This window comes from Hemicordylus capensis, chromosome 14 (assembly GCF_027244095.1).
Source record: "Hemicordylus capensis ecotype Gifberg chromosome 14, rHemCap1.1.pri, whole genome shotgun sequence".
In the NCBI taxonomy this organism is placed as follows: Eukaryota; Metazoa; Chordata; class Lepidosauria; order Squamata; family Cordylidae; genus Hemicordylus; species Hemicordylus capensis.
The window spans coordinates 19,590,963-19,604,532 of NC_069670.1; positions in this window are offsets into that span (position 1 = coordinate 19,590,963).

A 13,570-nucleotide genomic window follows, 5' to 3' on the forward strand; every position below is an offset into this window, starting at 1 on the left:
TAGGTGCCATGTTAGAAGAGGTATCTCACACAGGATAGAATGCCTCTTCTAATATTGTATGGATTATGACTTTTGTGTGTACCACCTAAAAACCAAGTATGTTTTTTCCTTCTGAACTATTATTTCCAATGAGGGTTTATGCACATTGAATTGATTTATTAAAACTCATTCACTGAACGGATTAAGATTCTTTTTCATTGAATGAGAACCTACTTTAAATGTGACTTTGAAATGAGAATCCAGATGGTATTGCTGCCAATCCACTGCATTCTCCTGTTCTTTCTGTCACCTTCCCAAATTTTACAAGCACCCTTAAAAGCCAAAGTTTTCTCCCCTACAAAGAGAAGCCATACCTGTGGTACTTCTGAGGAAGGAGGTTCTTCAGAATCCTTGGGCTGGGATCCTTGTAAAACAAAGAGGAATAAAGAGAAAAATAGGAGGAAAGTGAGCAAATTACTTAAAATATCTGTTCTTCTTCTGCTTTTTATCCTTTAGCTGTGTGTACTCTCAATTTCCAGTTTCCTGGAAGCAAGGTAGAAGAAAAACCTGGAGGCTTTACTGACAGGGCTTCTACCCAGAATCCCTTTCAGGAAAGAGTGTGCGCATTCACACACCAGCCAGAAGTACCCCGAAGTTCCTTCGAAAGCCTTGGACTCACTCCACACACAAATTGAGCTTTGTCTTGCGAATTCTAACTTTCTTGAGTTATTTCCGGGTTTCTAAAATGCTGGTTTTAAGCAACTTTTTCTGAAAACGCCGGACTAAATAGGGAGGGGCACTATCTAGAGTCATTAGCATGGTAAGAAGGATACTCTCTTTAGAAATGCAGATGTAGCTCTTTCGTAATTTATCGCTCCCGCCCCCCACCTGGCATTGGCTAGAAGGAAAACACGGAGGCATGCCACGTGAACTTGCATCAAAACAAAACTTGAGAGCAGGGGGAGGGGCTGCTTCCCTCAATGCCGCGAGTGTGATTCAAAGTGGCTTCACTCAACATTTACCCTGCAGCATGAAGCCATGTGTGAATAACAACCTGGGTAGCTTTTCCTCCTACCTTGCTTCCACACAATCGCTTCTCCCTCCTTCTACCTAGTTGTTTGCACCCACACAACCGAAAACTGGGAGCACACACAGCTCCCGGCCAAAACCTGGATAGAACACAGTTTTTGCTTGAGTGAATGACCTCACTTCTTTTCATCTGCCATCCATAGCCAGAGCTTTGGCTTTCAGGAAAGAAATGTCCCCATTATTATAATAAAGCAGGGGTTCCCAACCAACTTTGATTATCCATTGTTGCTGGGGATGATCAAAGTAGTAGTCCAACAGGAGATCCAAGGTTGGGACCCCTGCAATAAAGCCACGAGTAGAGAATTACATTTTAAAAACACACACATGAAGAATACATTAAAAATAAGGGATTCTGTACAGCATTTCCTTCTGTGTTAAGAGATACTGAGACAGGATTGTTCTGTTTTTTTATTTCTTAGGATGTGATTCCGTGTATTACCCAGCCTGGAATGGTGGAGTCGAATCCAGAGAATGCTCAGGAGAAGAAACAGGAATGCCAGCACACCTCCGACAGCCACAAAAATGTGGTAGGTTGGACACTGAGCATCATCATCAAGGACTGTGGAGGAAGCTTTAAAAAGAAGAGAGAGAAAACATATTTGCTTTGATGTCTTGCTCCTCTTTCTTGCTCTGGTCTTGCTCCTTATTCTGCTTTTGAACAATAGGGCGCTTTCCAGATTAGCTGCTCAACAGCAGCAAAAAGCTTCCATTCAGGCAAATAGGTTTCAAAACGTAAACAGCAGAGGGAGCAGTCTTGCGGAAACTTACCACCCGAAAAAACAGTGACTTCCTTACACTGGATATACGGCATCATAGCTCTATATCACAGCGATTAAATTCAAAATAAGGCATTGGAAATCTGAACGGCGCCCTGCTGTCAGCATAGGGACGGCGGTGCCATGATGCAGGAAGTGTGGAAGCACACTTCCAAGATCCACCGTGACCCCGTTGCAGGGTCTAATCTGGAAAGCGCCCAGGAGAGGGCAAACAGCTTAGCAGGATATAATTGTTGCATTTATTTATTATTTATTTATTTATTTATTCAATTTCCAAAAATGGCTCAGGGCAGTTTACACAGAGAAATAACAAATAAATAAGATGGCCCCTGTCTCAAAGGGCTCATAATATAAAAAGAAACATAAGAGAGACACCAGCCACAGCCACTGCAGGAGTGCTGTGCTGGGGATGGATAGGGCCAGTTACTCTCCCCCTGCTAAATAAAGAGATAAATCATTTGCCTTGCAGAAGTGACTGCTGGAGCTGGGATGGTGGTGGGAGTTGGTGCAACTCTAGCCACTAGGTGGGATGGAAATCAACAGTGTTGTTTCCTCTAAGGAAACAAAAGCTTAAGAGGTTGACACAAACATCCCACTAGTCAGGGAAAGGAAAGGAAAACAGCAAATAATTTCCACACACACGTGGTGTAAATTGCCCTCAAACCTCTCTTGTGAAAGTGGAACACTGAAGCATTTGTAATGCAGATGAGCATTCTGTACACAGCAGACTTTGCATTCACACTTCAAATCTGGCAGAAGCAAGAGCTACTCCATGCCCTGTGTGTGAAAACAACCAGGGTTTTTACAATAGCAAAGTCCCAAGCAAAATTACGTACTTGCCGGGAATGTGGTGTTCTTCTTCATACTCATGTTGGAGCAGTTGAATCTGACTTCACACGTGTAGCTCTTCCCACTCATCTCCAAGTCCATGGGAAGGGAAAGGAGACTGATGAAGGTTAAGGAGCCGCTGCTGTTTTTCACCAAAAGCATTTGTCCCCCTTGCTGGAGCTCTCCGGAGATGTCCCAGGACACCTGGACCAAGTTGGACACTCCATGGACCACACAAGCAAGACGCCTGGTCTGCATTGCCTGGGATGCTGAATGAGCGGATGGGAGCAAAAGCATCACCCAGGTGCTCAGGCTGTAACTGTCTGGGGAGGAAAATGAACCCAAGCGTTCAATAAGAATAGATGTCTCCTCGGGCCAGTATCTCAGAACTGTGTCCTGGTGCTTGCAGGGCTGTAGCTATAATTGAGTGGGGTGGGTTCAAAGAACCCAGGGCCCCCCAGCTCCTGAGGGCCCCCCAGTTCCACCCCTCCCTATTTTCTTCTTCATCTCCCTCAGTCCAAGGGGTCACCGGGGAGAGGGCTGAACACCAGCCCCCTCTGCCCTAGCTATGCCCCTGGGTGCTTGGTTTGCAAACAATCTTCCAGAGATCCCAGGAGTTTCCGAGGATGTTGGGCAAGGCCCCTCCTCTAGTGGGGGTGAGAGCAGAATGTCCCCACTTTGGGCTGGGCACATGGGATGGCCAGAGCAGTGCGGAAGGTAGACTTACGCTTTTCCCTTCCTTCAAGTTCCCCCAAATCCACCCCAAAGGGAAATGGTGTGATGCTGGACGTATTTGAGCCACATCAGCCTCTGGGGCCAGCAGATTGGAATCCCATCTTCATACATATGGCTAAGAAAACAGAATAAAGACTAGTTGCTACGCCCAGGGTGGTGGTCATCAGAATCGGCCCTTCTTTGACTGCATATGATTTGAGATCTTTGTGGCTCCACGTTGCAGTGAGCCATTTTGACTCTGTACTGCTAATGGAAGTTTCTCACACCTGGAACTTTTTCACACAGGGCTTTTAAAGCCCTTTAGCTCACATCTCCTCTGGAATGGAGGGGGTGCATTCACATATCGGCCAGGTTTACCCCAAAGCCCCTGTGAGCTATTGAGGAAGCACTTCACACACAGTTCGGGGTTTACACTACGCGTTAAGAGTGCAGCCCAATTTATATCCAGGGTAAAAAAAAACAACCCACTTTTTGCTTTGGGTTTTAAGGATAACTTTGAGTTTGCAGTAAAGCCTCCCAGAAAATTCGTGATAAAGCCTGCTGTGTGGAGAACTGCCTGGCTTTTAGTTTACATCTCCGGAATGGAGGAGGAGATGGTCCACATATCAGCCAAATTTACCCCAAAGTGTCTGCAAGCCATCGGGGAGCACTTCACACACAATTCAGGTTTTTAAAAAAATTGTGCATCAGAGTAAGCCCAATTTATACCCTGGGTAAAAATAATCCACTCAATGAGGTGGGTCTCACGATCAGTGAGACCCACTTTTGCTGGTTTTGCCGGAGAGCTAAGCCCACTCTCCCCGCAGACAAACAGGCTAAGCCCGCTCTCCACCATGAGCGCGCAGGGCATACTGGGGAGACCCCCGAGCCGGGAGGCTGCTCGTGAGTAGCTGTGGTGCGGAGCCACGCCGTGGCTACTCCCGATCCCAAAAACCGGGTTTGCGGAGCGCTTGCTCTGCAAACCCGGTTTAAGGGGCGGGCTACTTGAGCGGGTTACCCGCTCAGGAACCACTGGGCTTGCAGCCGAGCCTGTTGGTTCCCACGGTGGGGCGGAATCGGGCTAGCAGAGGCTAGCCCGATTTCATCCCATCATGTGAATAGCCTCTTTGTGTTGGCCTTTTGGGGCAACTTTGAACTTGCAGTAAAGCCTCTCAGTAATCCTGCGGTAACACCCGCTGTCTAGGAAAGCTCCTGGAAAGCCCAGCCTGGCTTCCTTACCTCCAACAACCAGTGAAGTCCCATTGCTGACAGACAAGGTGTATCTGTCAGCACAGAAATACAGGCCAGAATCGGTCCTTTGAGGATTGATGATTTTCAATGTCAGTTGGTGTCCTTGAGCTTTGCAGTCAAATTTGCCTCGACTCTGGTTCTTATTGCAGTGCTGGATAAACAGTGGGATGCCACCATCTCTTCGTTTGTGCCAGCTGAAAAAAAAATGAAAACCTTCGATGGTTTCTGTTGAAGTGCACGAGATCTCAGCTGTGTCCCCAGGATCCACAAACTGGAACTGCTTTGTCTGATGCAATAACATTTGGACGTATACCACTGTGGAGACATAACAGGGAAAATTGTGGTTGTCGTTTTTCACCCCCTTGCCTCCTACCACAAAAAAAGGGTTAGACGGACTTTAGGAAACAAGTACTATTCTTTGGGGAAATATAGGAAACAACGTAATACTCGTTGGGAATCGCTACACTTTCCCAGGAGATGTCTAATTCCATCAAAAATGCACCGTTAAGAATATGAGCTCTAAATGGCTGCAAAACTTTCCTACGGTGTCAGAGTACATTACAATTCCACCCAACTAGCCTCCCAAATGCAAAGCACTATGGTTTAGATTAAGGCAGAAGAAGAAGGGTTACCTGCAGAGGAGAAAATGAGACACTTGGCCAACAGCATCGCTGAGAAGAGCAAAACCCAAGCACCAGCCCCAAGCCTGCACCTGGTGTGTGCAGCTTCAAGGAAAAGGTCTTATATGTGTTGGTGATTTCTTGTGAAGGAACCGCTTTGTGTGGGTGGAGGAGCAGAGTGATACTCTATGGAGAAAGGTCCGTGATGCTTCACTCCCAGGCAGACCCTGAGTTGGAATCCAACACAGGTACTGAACAGAACTTTCTCCCAGTGACTAAAGATTTCTAAACCGAGTGCAGGACCCTCTGTTTTACTCTTACTTAAAAAATAAAATAAAATTCTCAGGCCTTACTTATCTGCTCCTTGCACTGGTGATCTATTTGTGTATTTTACCAGCCTTTAAAAGAGCCCTTAAGACAATTTTTTTTTAGCCTGGCTTTTAGTAATCTTTGAATGTTTTAAATTGTTTTGTTTGTCTTGTTTTGTTTTTGGTGTGTTTATTTTTGCGAACCGCCTAGAGCCTTGGGAGTCAGGCAATATGTAAATTAAATAAATAAACAAACATAAAAATAAATAAATGTGCAGGTTTTGTGTGCCATTTAAAGACTTGCCTTCCCATTAGGCAGGTTCTGGGTGCCTCTGAAGGACAGATTGTTTTGGAGAGGAACATTATTGGCTAGAGCGTAAACTATTTGCACTAAGGGTTGGGGAAAAATTGTATTTTAAATGTCAGGGTGCAAAATGTCATCTTAAAATATCTCTGCTTGTATATTTTAAAATAAAAGCTTCTGGGTAGATCACCCAGTGGTGTGTACAGTATCTGCAAGAGCGAGGTGGGTTACATTTTCCAATCTTCATCTTTATACTCACAGAAGCTGGTAGGAAAGTAAAGACATCACAGCACATGGGATCAAGAAGAGGCCCATCTGCTTCAGAGTTCAGGCAGTGAAGAGGAAAACAATATGTTTTTCCAGGTTGCTGGGAAGATGCTCCTTCTTGCTTTGCACAGTGAGTATTTTCGAAACCCAGCTTATTTGGTTTTTTCTTCTCCAAAAAGCAGAACCTTTGGAAAAACCGAGATGTGTTAGATAACAGAGATGAGCACACTTGATTGTCAAATCAATAAACTGATCTTTCCCCCTTCACAAATAGTGAAAACATCATATTAAATATTATATTAAAAGTTTATGTAGCACCTTCTAGGGTTGAAAATGTGTCAGATACACTATTTCAGCAGTCAGTAAATTGCATCATCGCATTGGGTAACGAATGGTAGCTCTTAAAACAGAATTCTGGCTCGCATAACACCAGATTGGGATGAGCAAATCTTGCTGTAGGTTTTTTCACACAATATTTGAAAAAGTTGAGGAATAAAAATGGTTTGTCAAAATAGCTATGAGATTTCTTTCAGCTGGTTTAGGCTGCAGAATAAATTCCTCCTGAGTAGCCCCATTAAAATTAAAATTACTAAATTTAGTAATTTAGTCTGTATGTCAGCCGATATTCATAGTTGTGGTCTCATGCATACATATTTTGGGACTGCATCCCCAAAAAATCAACTACCTTTAAAGTTATTGAATGTACAAGGTGGGATGTTAGATTCTTGTGAAGCGATTCTGTTTGTTTGTTTAGTAAATCTATATTGCCCATAGTGGTTTGTAACCATCTTATCTTCCTTACAATGCCCCTATGAAATGGGTCTTTATTAATCCCATGTTACTGATATGCAGAGGAAACGCTGCTGTTTCCCTGAGTCTTGCACAGGAGATCTATTGCAGAGTTGCAATGAATAAAAATAATTTCAGAAGAGACAGTGCTGACTCATTTTCATTCACACTCTCTTGGGCAGGGGAGATCTCTGCAGAAACAGGCTCATGATGTGTTCAAAGAATGATAGATCAGAGTTAAAAGGTGCTTTTTAAAAGTCACTTTTGAAAATGTGTCATTTTAAAGAGTTGGGTCCTGGGCTGCAGCTTCAGCCAGGTGTCTTTTTCTGTGCTGTGGTGCACAGGCAGAAATGCTCATGGAAAGACTCCCCTAGGATATACTTGTACTGGTGGCAGGGCGCCAGTTACAGCACACCAGTCCCATGATTGTCCCCGTCAGCCATGTTCATGGGAATGCCTTTGCTGAAGCTCACCATGCATGAGGACTAGAAGCACAAGATAGATACGCTGCATGAATACATTCTTCAGAGTGTATGCAGGTTTCCCCCTTTGCTTCGTTTTGTGCTACCCCGAACCAAAAGCTCCTTTGCTTCTCTGTATAATTGCTGAATCACAGGGAAAAACTGAAATCCCGCAAAAGCTGGCCCAGAGATTGGCGTCTCCTGGAGAGACCGTAGAGATCGACAGTGACCTTCCAGATTGTGTTTATGTATTGAAAAATCACCCGGAGGTTTTACAGACAGGGCTTTCCCCCCAAATCCACTCCTGATTGGAGTGTGCCAGTCCACATATTCTCTGGATTTAACCCGACCTTCCTGTGGGCTATCAGGGACCAGGACAGACAGGGCTTTGTCCCGTCCGTCCCCCCCCCCCACGGCAGGCTGTGAAATCTGGCTTAGCCCAAGGTATGTCCAACTTAAAATAATCCTCTATTTCCAGCGGGTTTTGGGAAAAACCTTGATGTTTCTGCTGAGCTCCAATGCTTGTCTTTGATGTGTGTAGGGACGCAGCCGAGGGCTATATAAATGCTCCACCTAATCCTCTGGATTAAATTGTCTCGAATCTGCTGCGAAGCAGATTCGCTCCTCGGATACCCCACAGAATGAAACTCTGACTGTAAAACCTCCAGGTACAAGGATGAACAAGGCAAAAGCCTGCAAAGGGTTTATACGTTGGGGATTCCAGCTAATCAAGTCAAGTGAATCGAACCTTCAGCAGTGCGTGCAAAGGAATGACTCTGGCATGTATTACAGTATTAAAAGCAGTGATGAACAGTTCAGGATCACAAGCTGGACCAGACGAATCGTCTGGTGAGCTGGCTAGCAGATTTTGAAAACTGTCTCTATATATTCAGTGGCTGACATGCAGACTAAGTTAGTTGTACTCGGGAGTTACTCTACAAGACTAATTAATTTCAGTAGGAATACTCAGGAGATTCAGATTCAGATTAAGTTTATTATGGCCTGAGATCAGAAAACAAACAAACAAGGTGGTGTTGGTGTTGGATGCAGTGTTACGGAAAAACCAATGCAGCTTATAGCTTCTATCTCATCCATTTACAATATTATGGATACACTAAATCATACTTGGAGACCAACACTTCCAATCAAATTGCAGATTTGACTCCTAATGGAGCCTGAAGATATAAATAAATAGCCCTTCAGTTAATCTCTGGTCATCTCCATTTACTTATTTTTTATTATATGTGTACACCGCCCCAAACTTCCATCTCTGGGCGGTTTGCATCAACATAAAACAAACTGAAACAGGAATGAAAACCTTAAAACCATTTAAAACCACAAGTCTAGTTAAAAGCTTGGGTGAGTAAATTTGTCTTTAGGGGTTTTTTTAAGACTTGTCAGAGATAGGGAGGCTTTGTTCTTCAGAATGCCCTCTTTTCAGGGGCCATTTCAGACACAAGTATCTAATAAACATGTCCCTCTGTGGTTTCCTGCTTCTAATGTATTTTTTAAAAAAAGGTTATTGTTTATCTAAAAATTTGAGCAACATCCTGCTTACGTTCCTCTCTCCCCCCCCCCACCACTTCACTTGCTTTATTGTCCGCCTACATTTTTTTTTTTTGCTCAAATTTGTGGTCTTTTTTGTTCTCTGCATTTTGGCTAGACTTGCACTTTTTAAAAGGGGGAAGATATAGCTTCCTTGACTCTGCTGGTTAACCACACTAGCACCCTCTATTTGTACAGTGCTGTTGATTATTGACATTTAAATACATTTCAATTTTAAAGTTTTCAACTCCCTCCATTATGAAAACCCACCTCCTTCTAAAGGAAATGTGACTGTCTTTGACTTTGTCGACAACGTTCCAACATCGTCAAGATGTTGGACCTGCTAGTGCTGTTGCCACTGGCCCCCAACGGGAGAAGCACAGGGGCATTTCGTTCTAGATCCCAGCTGTCACTCCGGATTCAGCCCAGAGTTAGGAACATAGGAAGCTGCCTTCTACTGAGTCAGACCCTTGATCCATCTAGCTCAGTATTGCCTACACAGGCTGGCAGCGGCTTCTCCAAGACTCCTGCAGACAGGAGTCTCTCCCAGCCCTATCTGGATATCCTGCCAGGGAGGGAACTTGGAACCTCCTGCATTCAGAACCTTTATCTTTTTGTAGGTTACAAGGCCCGCAGTCGAAAAGCACAGCTGGGGGCAGCCCTTTGGTGAGGTGAGGTGAGGCAGTCAACACAGGGAATGGATTATTGGGCTGAGGCAGGCAGTCACGACAAGCAGGGCAGCGAGAGGTGCTCCCCCCCCCGCACTCAACCCCAGAGCTGCTCTTCAGGACCCATCTGGCCCAGGAAAGCACAGCAAGGAGCACCTCCCCTCACATGCCTTGCAAAGCTGGTAAAAATACAGAGGCGAAGCTACCACAGGGTGGACAGTCTGAAGACTCTCCCTGCCACAGAGGCCACCTCGCTCGCCTTGCCTCCCTCACTGGCCAGCTTGCCACCCACTCCCGCTGCTGCCTGCCTCCCCCCACCGCCATGCTCCTCTCCACGGTGGTGTGCCACGCTGCCCATTCCCAGCGGCAGGCAGCACTCCTCCGTAATAATGATAACAATAGCAAATATTTATATATCGCTTTTCAGCAAAAGTTTCCAAAGCGGTTTACGTAGAGAAATAATAAATAAATAAATAAGATGGCTCCAAAATAACAAACAAACAAACAAACAAGATGGCTCCCAGTCCCCAAGGGCAGGGGTGGAGCCACCATTGTGTGAACGGGTTCAAAGGACTCGGGCCGCCAATGGAAAAGGCCGCCGAAAGCCCCCGTGCATGTGACGTCATGGCTCTCCCCCACCCATGCCCGGGCTCCAGAGAGCTTTTATTTAAACAGCATTTATTTCCCTTTCTGTCCCGCGCTGAAGGGAGAGGAAGGGAAACAAACTCTCAGGCAACAAATGCTGCCTGAAATGGATGGGAGGGAGCTCACTCAGGGTTCTCTGGAGCCCGAGCCATGCCCCCATGCATGTGACATCACATGTGTGACATCACGGGCACAGGGCATCACTAGAGGGGCCTGGTGGGGCTGGACACAGCCTGATGTTCGGCTGGCTCCGTGCCTGTCCAAAGGGCTCCCAATCTAAAAAGAAACATGAGTTAGGCACCAGCAACAGCCACTGGAGGTACTGCACTGGTGGTGGGGTGGATAGGGCCAGTTGCTCTCCCCCTGCTAAATATAAGAGAATCACCTTGTTAAAAAGGTGCCTCTTTGCCCAGTTAGCGGGGGTTCCTCCTACAGCTCACTGCAGCTTCGCAGCCACTCAGGGTTCCTCAGAAGCAGCTGGGAATGAGGGCGGTAGGAGCATGCCTCCACCGTCACTGAGGGCAGGGAGGCCATCTCCACTGTGCCTCTGTCATTGCTGCCACCAGAGTAGAGAGCCCACTGCAGCCACCATGGGAGGGTGTCCCTGGCCGCCATGCCCTCTCTACACGCCTGCAAGAAAACCAAGGAGAGGGAAGGAGGATGCCTGGCAAACTTCGCTTCTCCTTGCCTCCCAGGCACCAGGGTCAGTTTGAATGGGGGCTGGCCCCCACCAAGGGCCACAGGTAGCCTTTGATTGTCATGCCATTCAGAGCCAGCTTTGCCTTAGGCTCTGCAATACCTCGGGATGCTCCTGGGCATAAGCCATTCATGGTTATACAGAGCCTACCTGACAGGGTGAGATAAAAAGTCTAGTCCACAATGTGTGGCTCTCCTTCTGCGTGCTCCTTTAGATTCCTCTCTCTCCAGTGTCCTCTCTAATTTTTTCCCATCTGTGTGCGGAAATGAGTTTTGTTCTGGGCGGCAGTTTCCAGGCAATGTGTGCGCAGCTGCGTTCAGAGTGGGGCCTTCCTGATGCAACCTGAGCGGGATCTAAAATTAACTGAGTGGACATCAAAAAATGTGTGATTGTGCACACATGCGCACTCCTTAGAGGGAACACTGCTCTGCATCCTGGCAACCTCCTCCTTAGAGGGAACTCAGCCTAACCACAGTGTCCTCCTACCCTGCCTCTTCAATGATGCACACCCTGCTTGGGAAAGAAATCTCCCGGACCGCAAGTAGGAGCATTTTTCCGGACAGGAAGGATGGTGACATGATTGATGGGGAAGGCGTCTTCAGCATGTGGAGTCTGAAGACGATTCTTCCAGAGTTATGGACCCAAAGAGTGCCTTACTCCTGGTCGGTCCAAGAGAACAGGAACCTCGGGGCTGTGATGCCCGTAAACACAGTGGCCACACAGGCAGGTAAAGGGCAGAGGTGCACCTAGGTAATTTTGGAGCCTGGACCTAAAGGCCTGGCCCCCCTGCCCCTCTGCAAGCCATCACCCTATACACACACACACACTCTGTGACCCACACAGTATTTTTAACACGTGAGTTCTTGAGGGCACAAACACAGCAACTGAACTCATAAGCATGTAAGAATGTAAAATAGATATATTTATGCAAATATGCATTAGCAGAAACATTTTGACACACAACTTATTTATTTGTTTATTATTTATTTAAAATATTTATGCCCCGTCTCTCCAGCCTACTAAGCAGCCTGTCCACCTCCTCAGGCAACACAGTCTGAAAACCATTAACATAACTTATTTATTTTTCTTATTTATTTAATGTATTTTTATACCACCCCAAAACTTACATATCTGGGAGGTTTACAACAAAGTAAAAACAGAAGAAGTAAAACATGAGGCCAAATTTACCCCGAAGTCCCTGCGAGCTATCGGAGCACTTCACACACGATTCAGGTTTTTCATTGCGTGTTAGAGGTAGCCCAATTTATATTTGACACTTTTTGTGTCGGTTTTTCGGGGCAACTTCAAACTCTCAGCAAAGCTTTTCAGTAAACACGTGGTAAAGCCTGCTGTCTAGGAAAGCTCTAGGTCTGGAGTTTCCAGCCACAGCCAGTTGTACAGAAAAGCAAACGCCTTGGCCAGGTAGTCCAGTTGTTGACCACCATTTCTCTTTCTCTCTTCCCCTTTTACAGGGAATTGTGTTTTCATTTTGTATTTAGGATGCCCCGTGCACCTCTTGTTGACCTCACCTTTGGTCCGGCTAGTCAGAAATCTGTTCCAGACTAATTATGCTGAATTGCATTGTGACAAGTGAAATGTAGTTCAATTGATGGATTTGTTCTGCTGGCAAGAGTGTATGTCAAAAAGCAAATTCCAGGCTCAAATATCTTTTCTTAAATGTAAAGTCTTGTATTAAGACAATGCTTTCTAGATCCATGTTTTCCATGTCCATGTTTTCATTCTCAACACTATTCTGATGGCCAAGATGTGTTTGTGTGTTGGTGGGCGGGATGGCCTTTCCCCTGGAGCAGATTGGGACACCTGTCCCCGCCACAAAAGGAACAATTCAAGATGACTTGGCAGGCTCTTCATATTGAAGGAGAAGCCCTTAAAGCACCCAATTTACTCCACCCAGGCGCTTTCCAGATTAAATCCTACAACAGTGTCACTATGGATCTGCTAGGTGGGCTTCCATACTACGTGTGTTGTGACACCGCAGTCCCTGTGCTGACAGCAAGGTGCCATTCACAGTTCCAATGCCTTATTTCGGGTTTTATCTTTGCATTAGAGTGCTACAACTTTGCAAGTCCATTGCAGAAAAATAGCTGTATTTTCTCGTTGTAGGAGTTTGAGATTCTGGGGATCGTTTTCAATACGATCCTGCCAAGCCGAAGCATTTTAACCCTGGTGTCACGTGCAAGTGCCCCTGTGTGAAGGGGCCACAAGCACAGCCAAACTGTGAGTTGGGGGCTGCGAATGGCTTTTTTTACAAGGGCCCGAAGGCCTTGGGTGATATTCTGATCAAAGCCCTAGCAAAATCCAGCCAGTCCATGCACTGAAATGCAGTGTGTATGCTTGGGACAGAAAAGGGTGGCACAGCCTCATCATTTTTCACACGTTGCTGCCAAGAGTGGAGACAATAGGCCAGGCCTGCTCAGTTTTGGCCCCCCAGTTGTTTTTGGACTACAACTCCCATAATCCCCAGCAATAGTGGCCAAGAGCCAGAGATTATGGGAGTTGTAGGCAAACATCTGCAGGAGGGCCAGAGTTAAGCAGGCCTGCAATTGGCCCTATAGTCTGCAATCTTCAAGGTCTAGGAAAGCCCCACACAAGGAAATCTAGTCCAAAT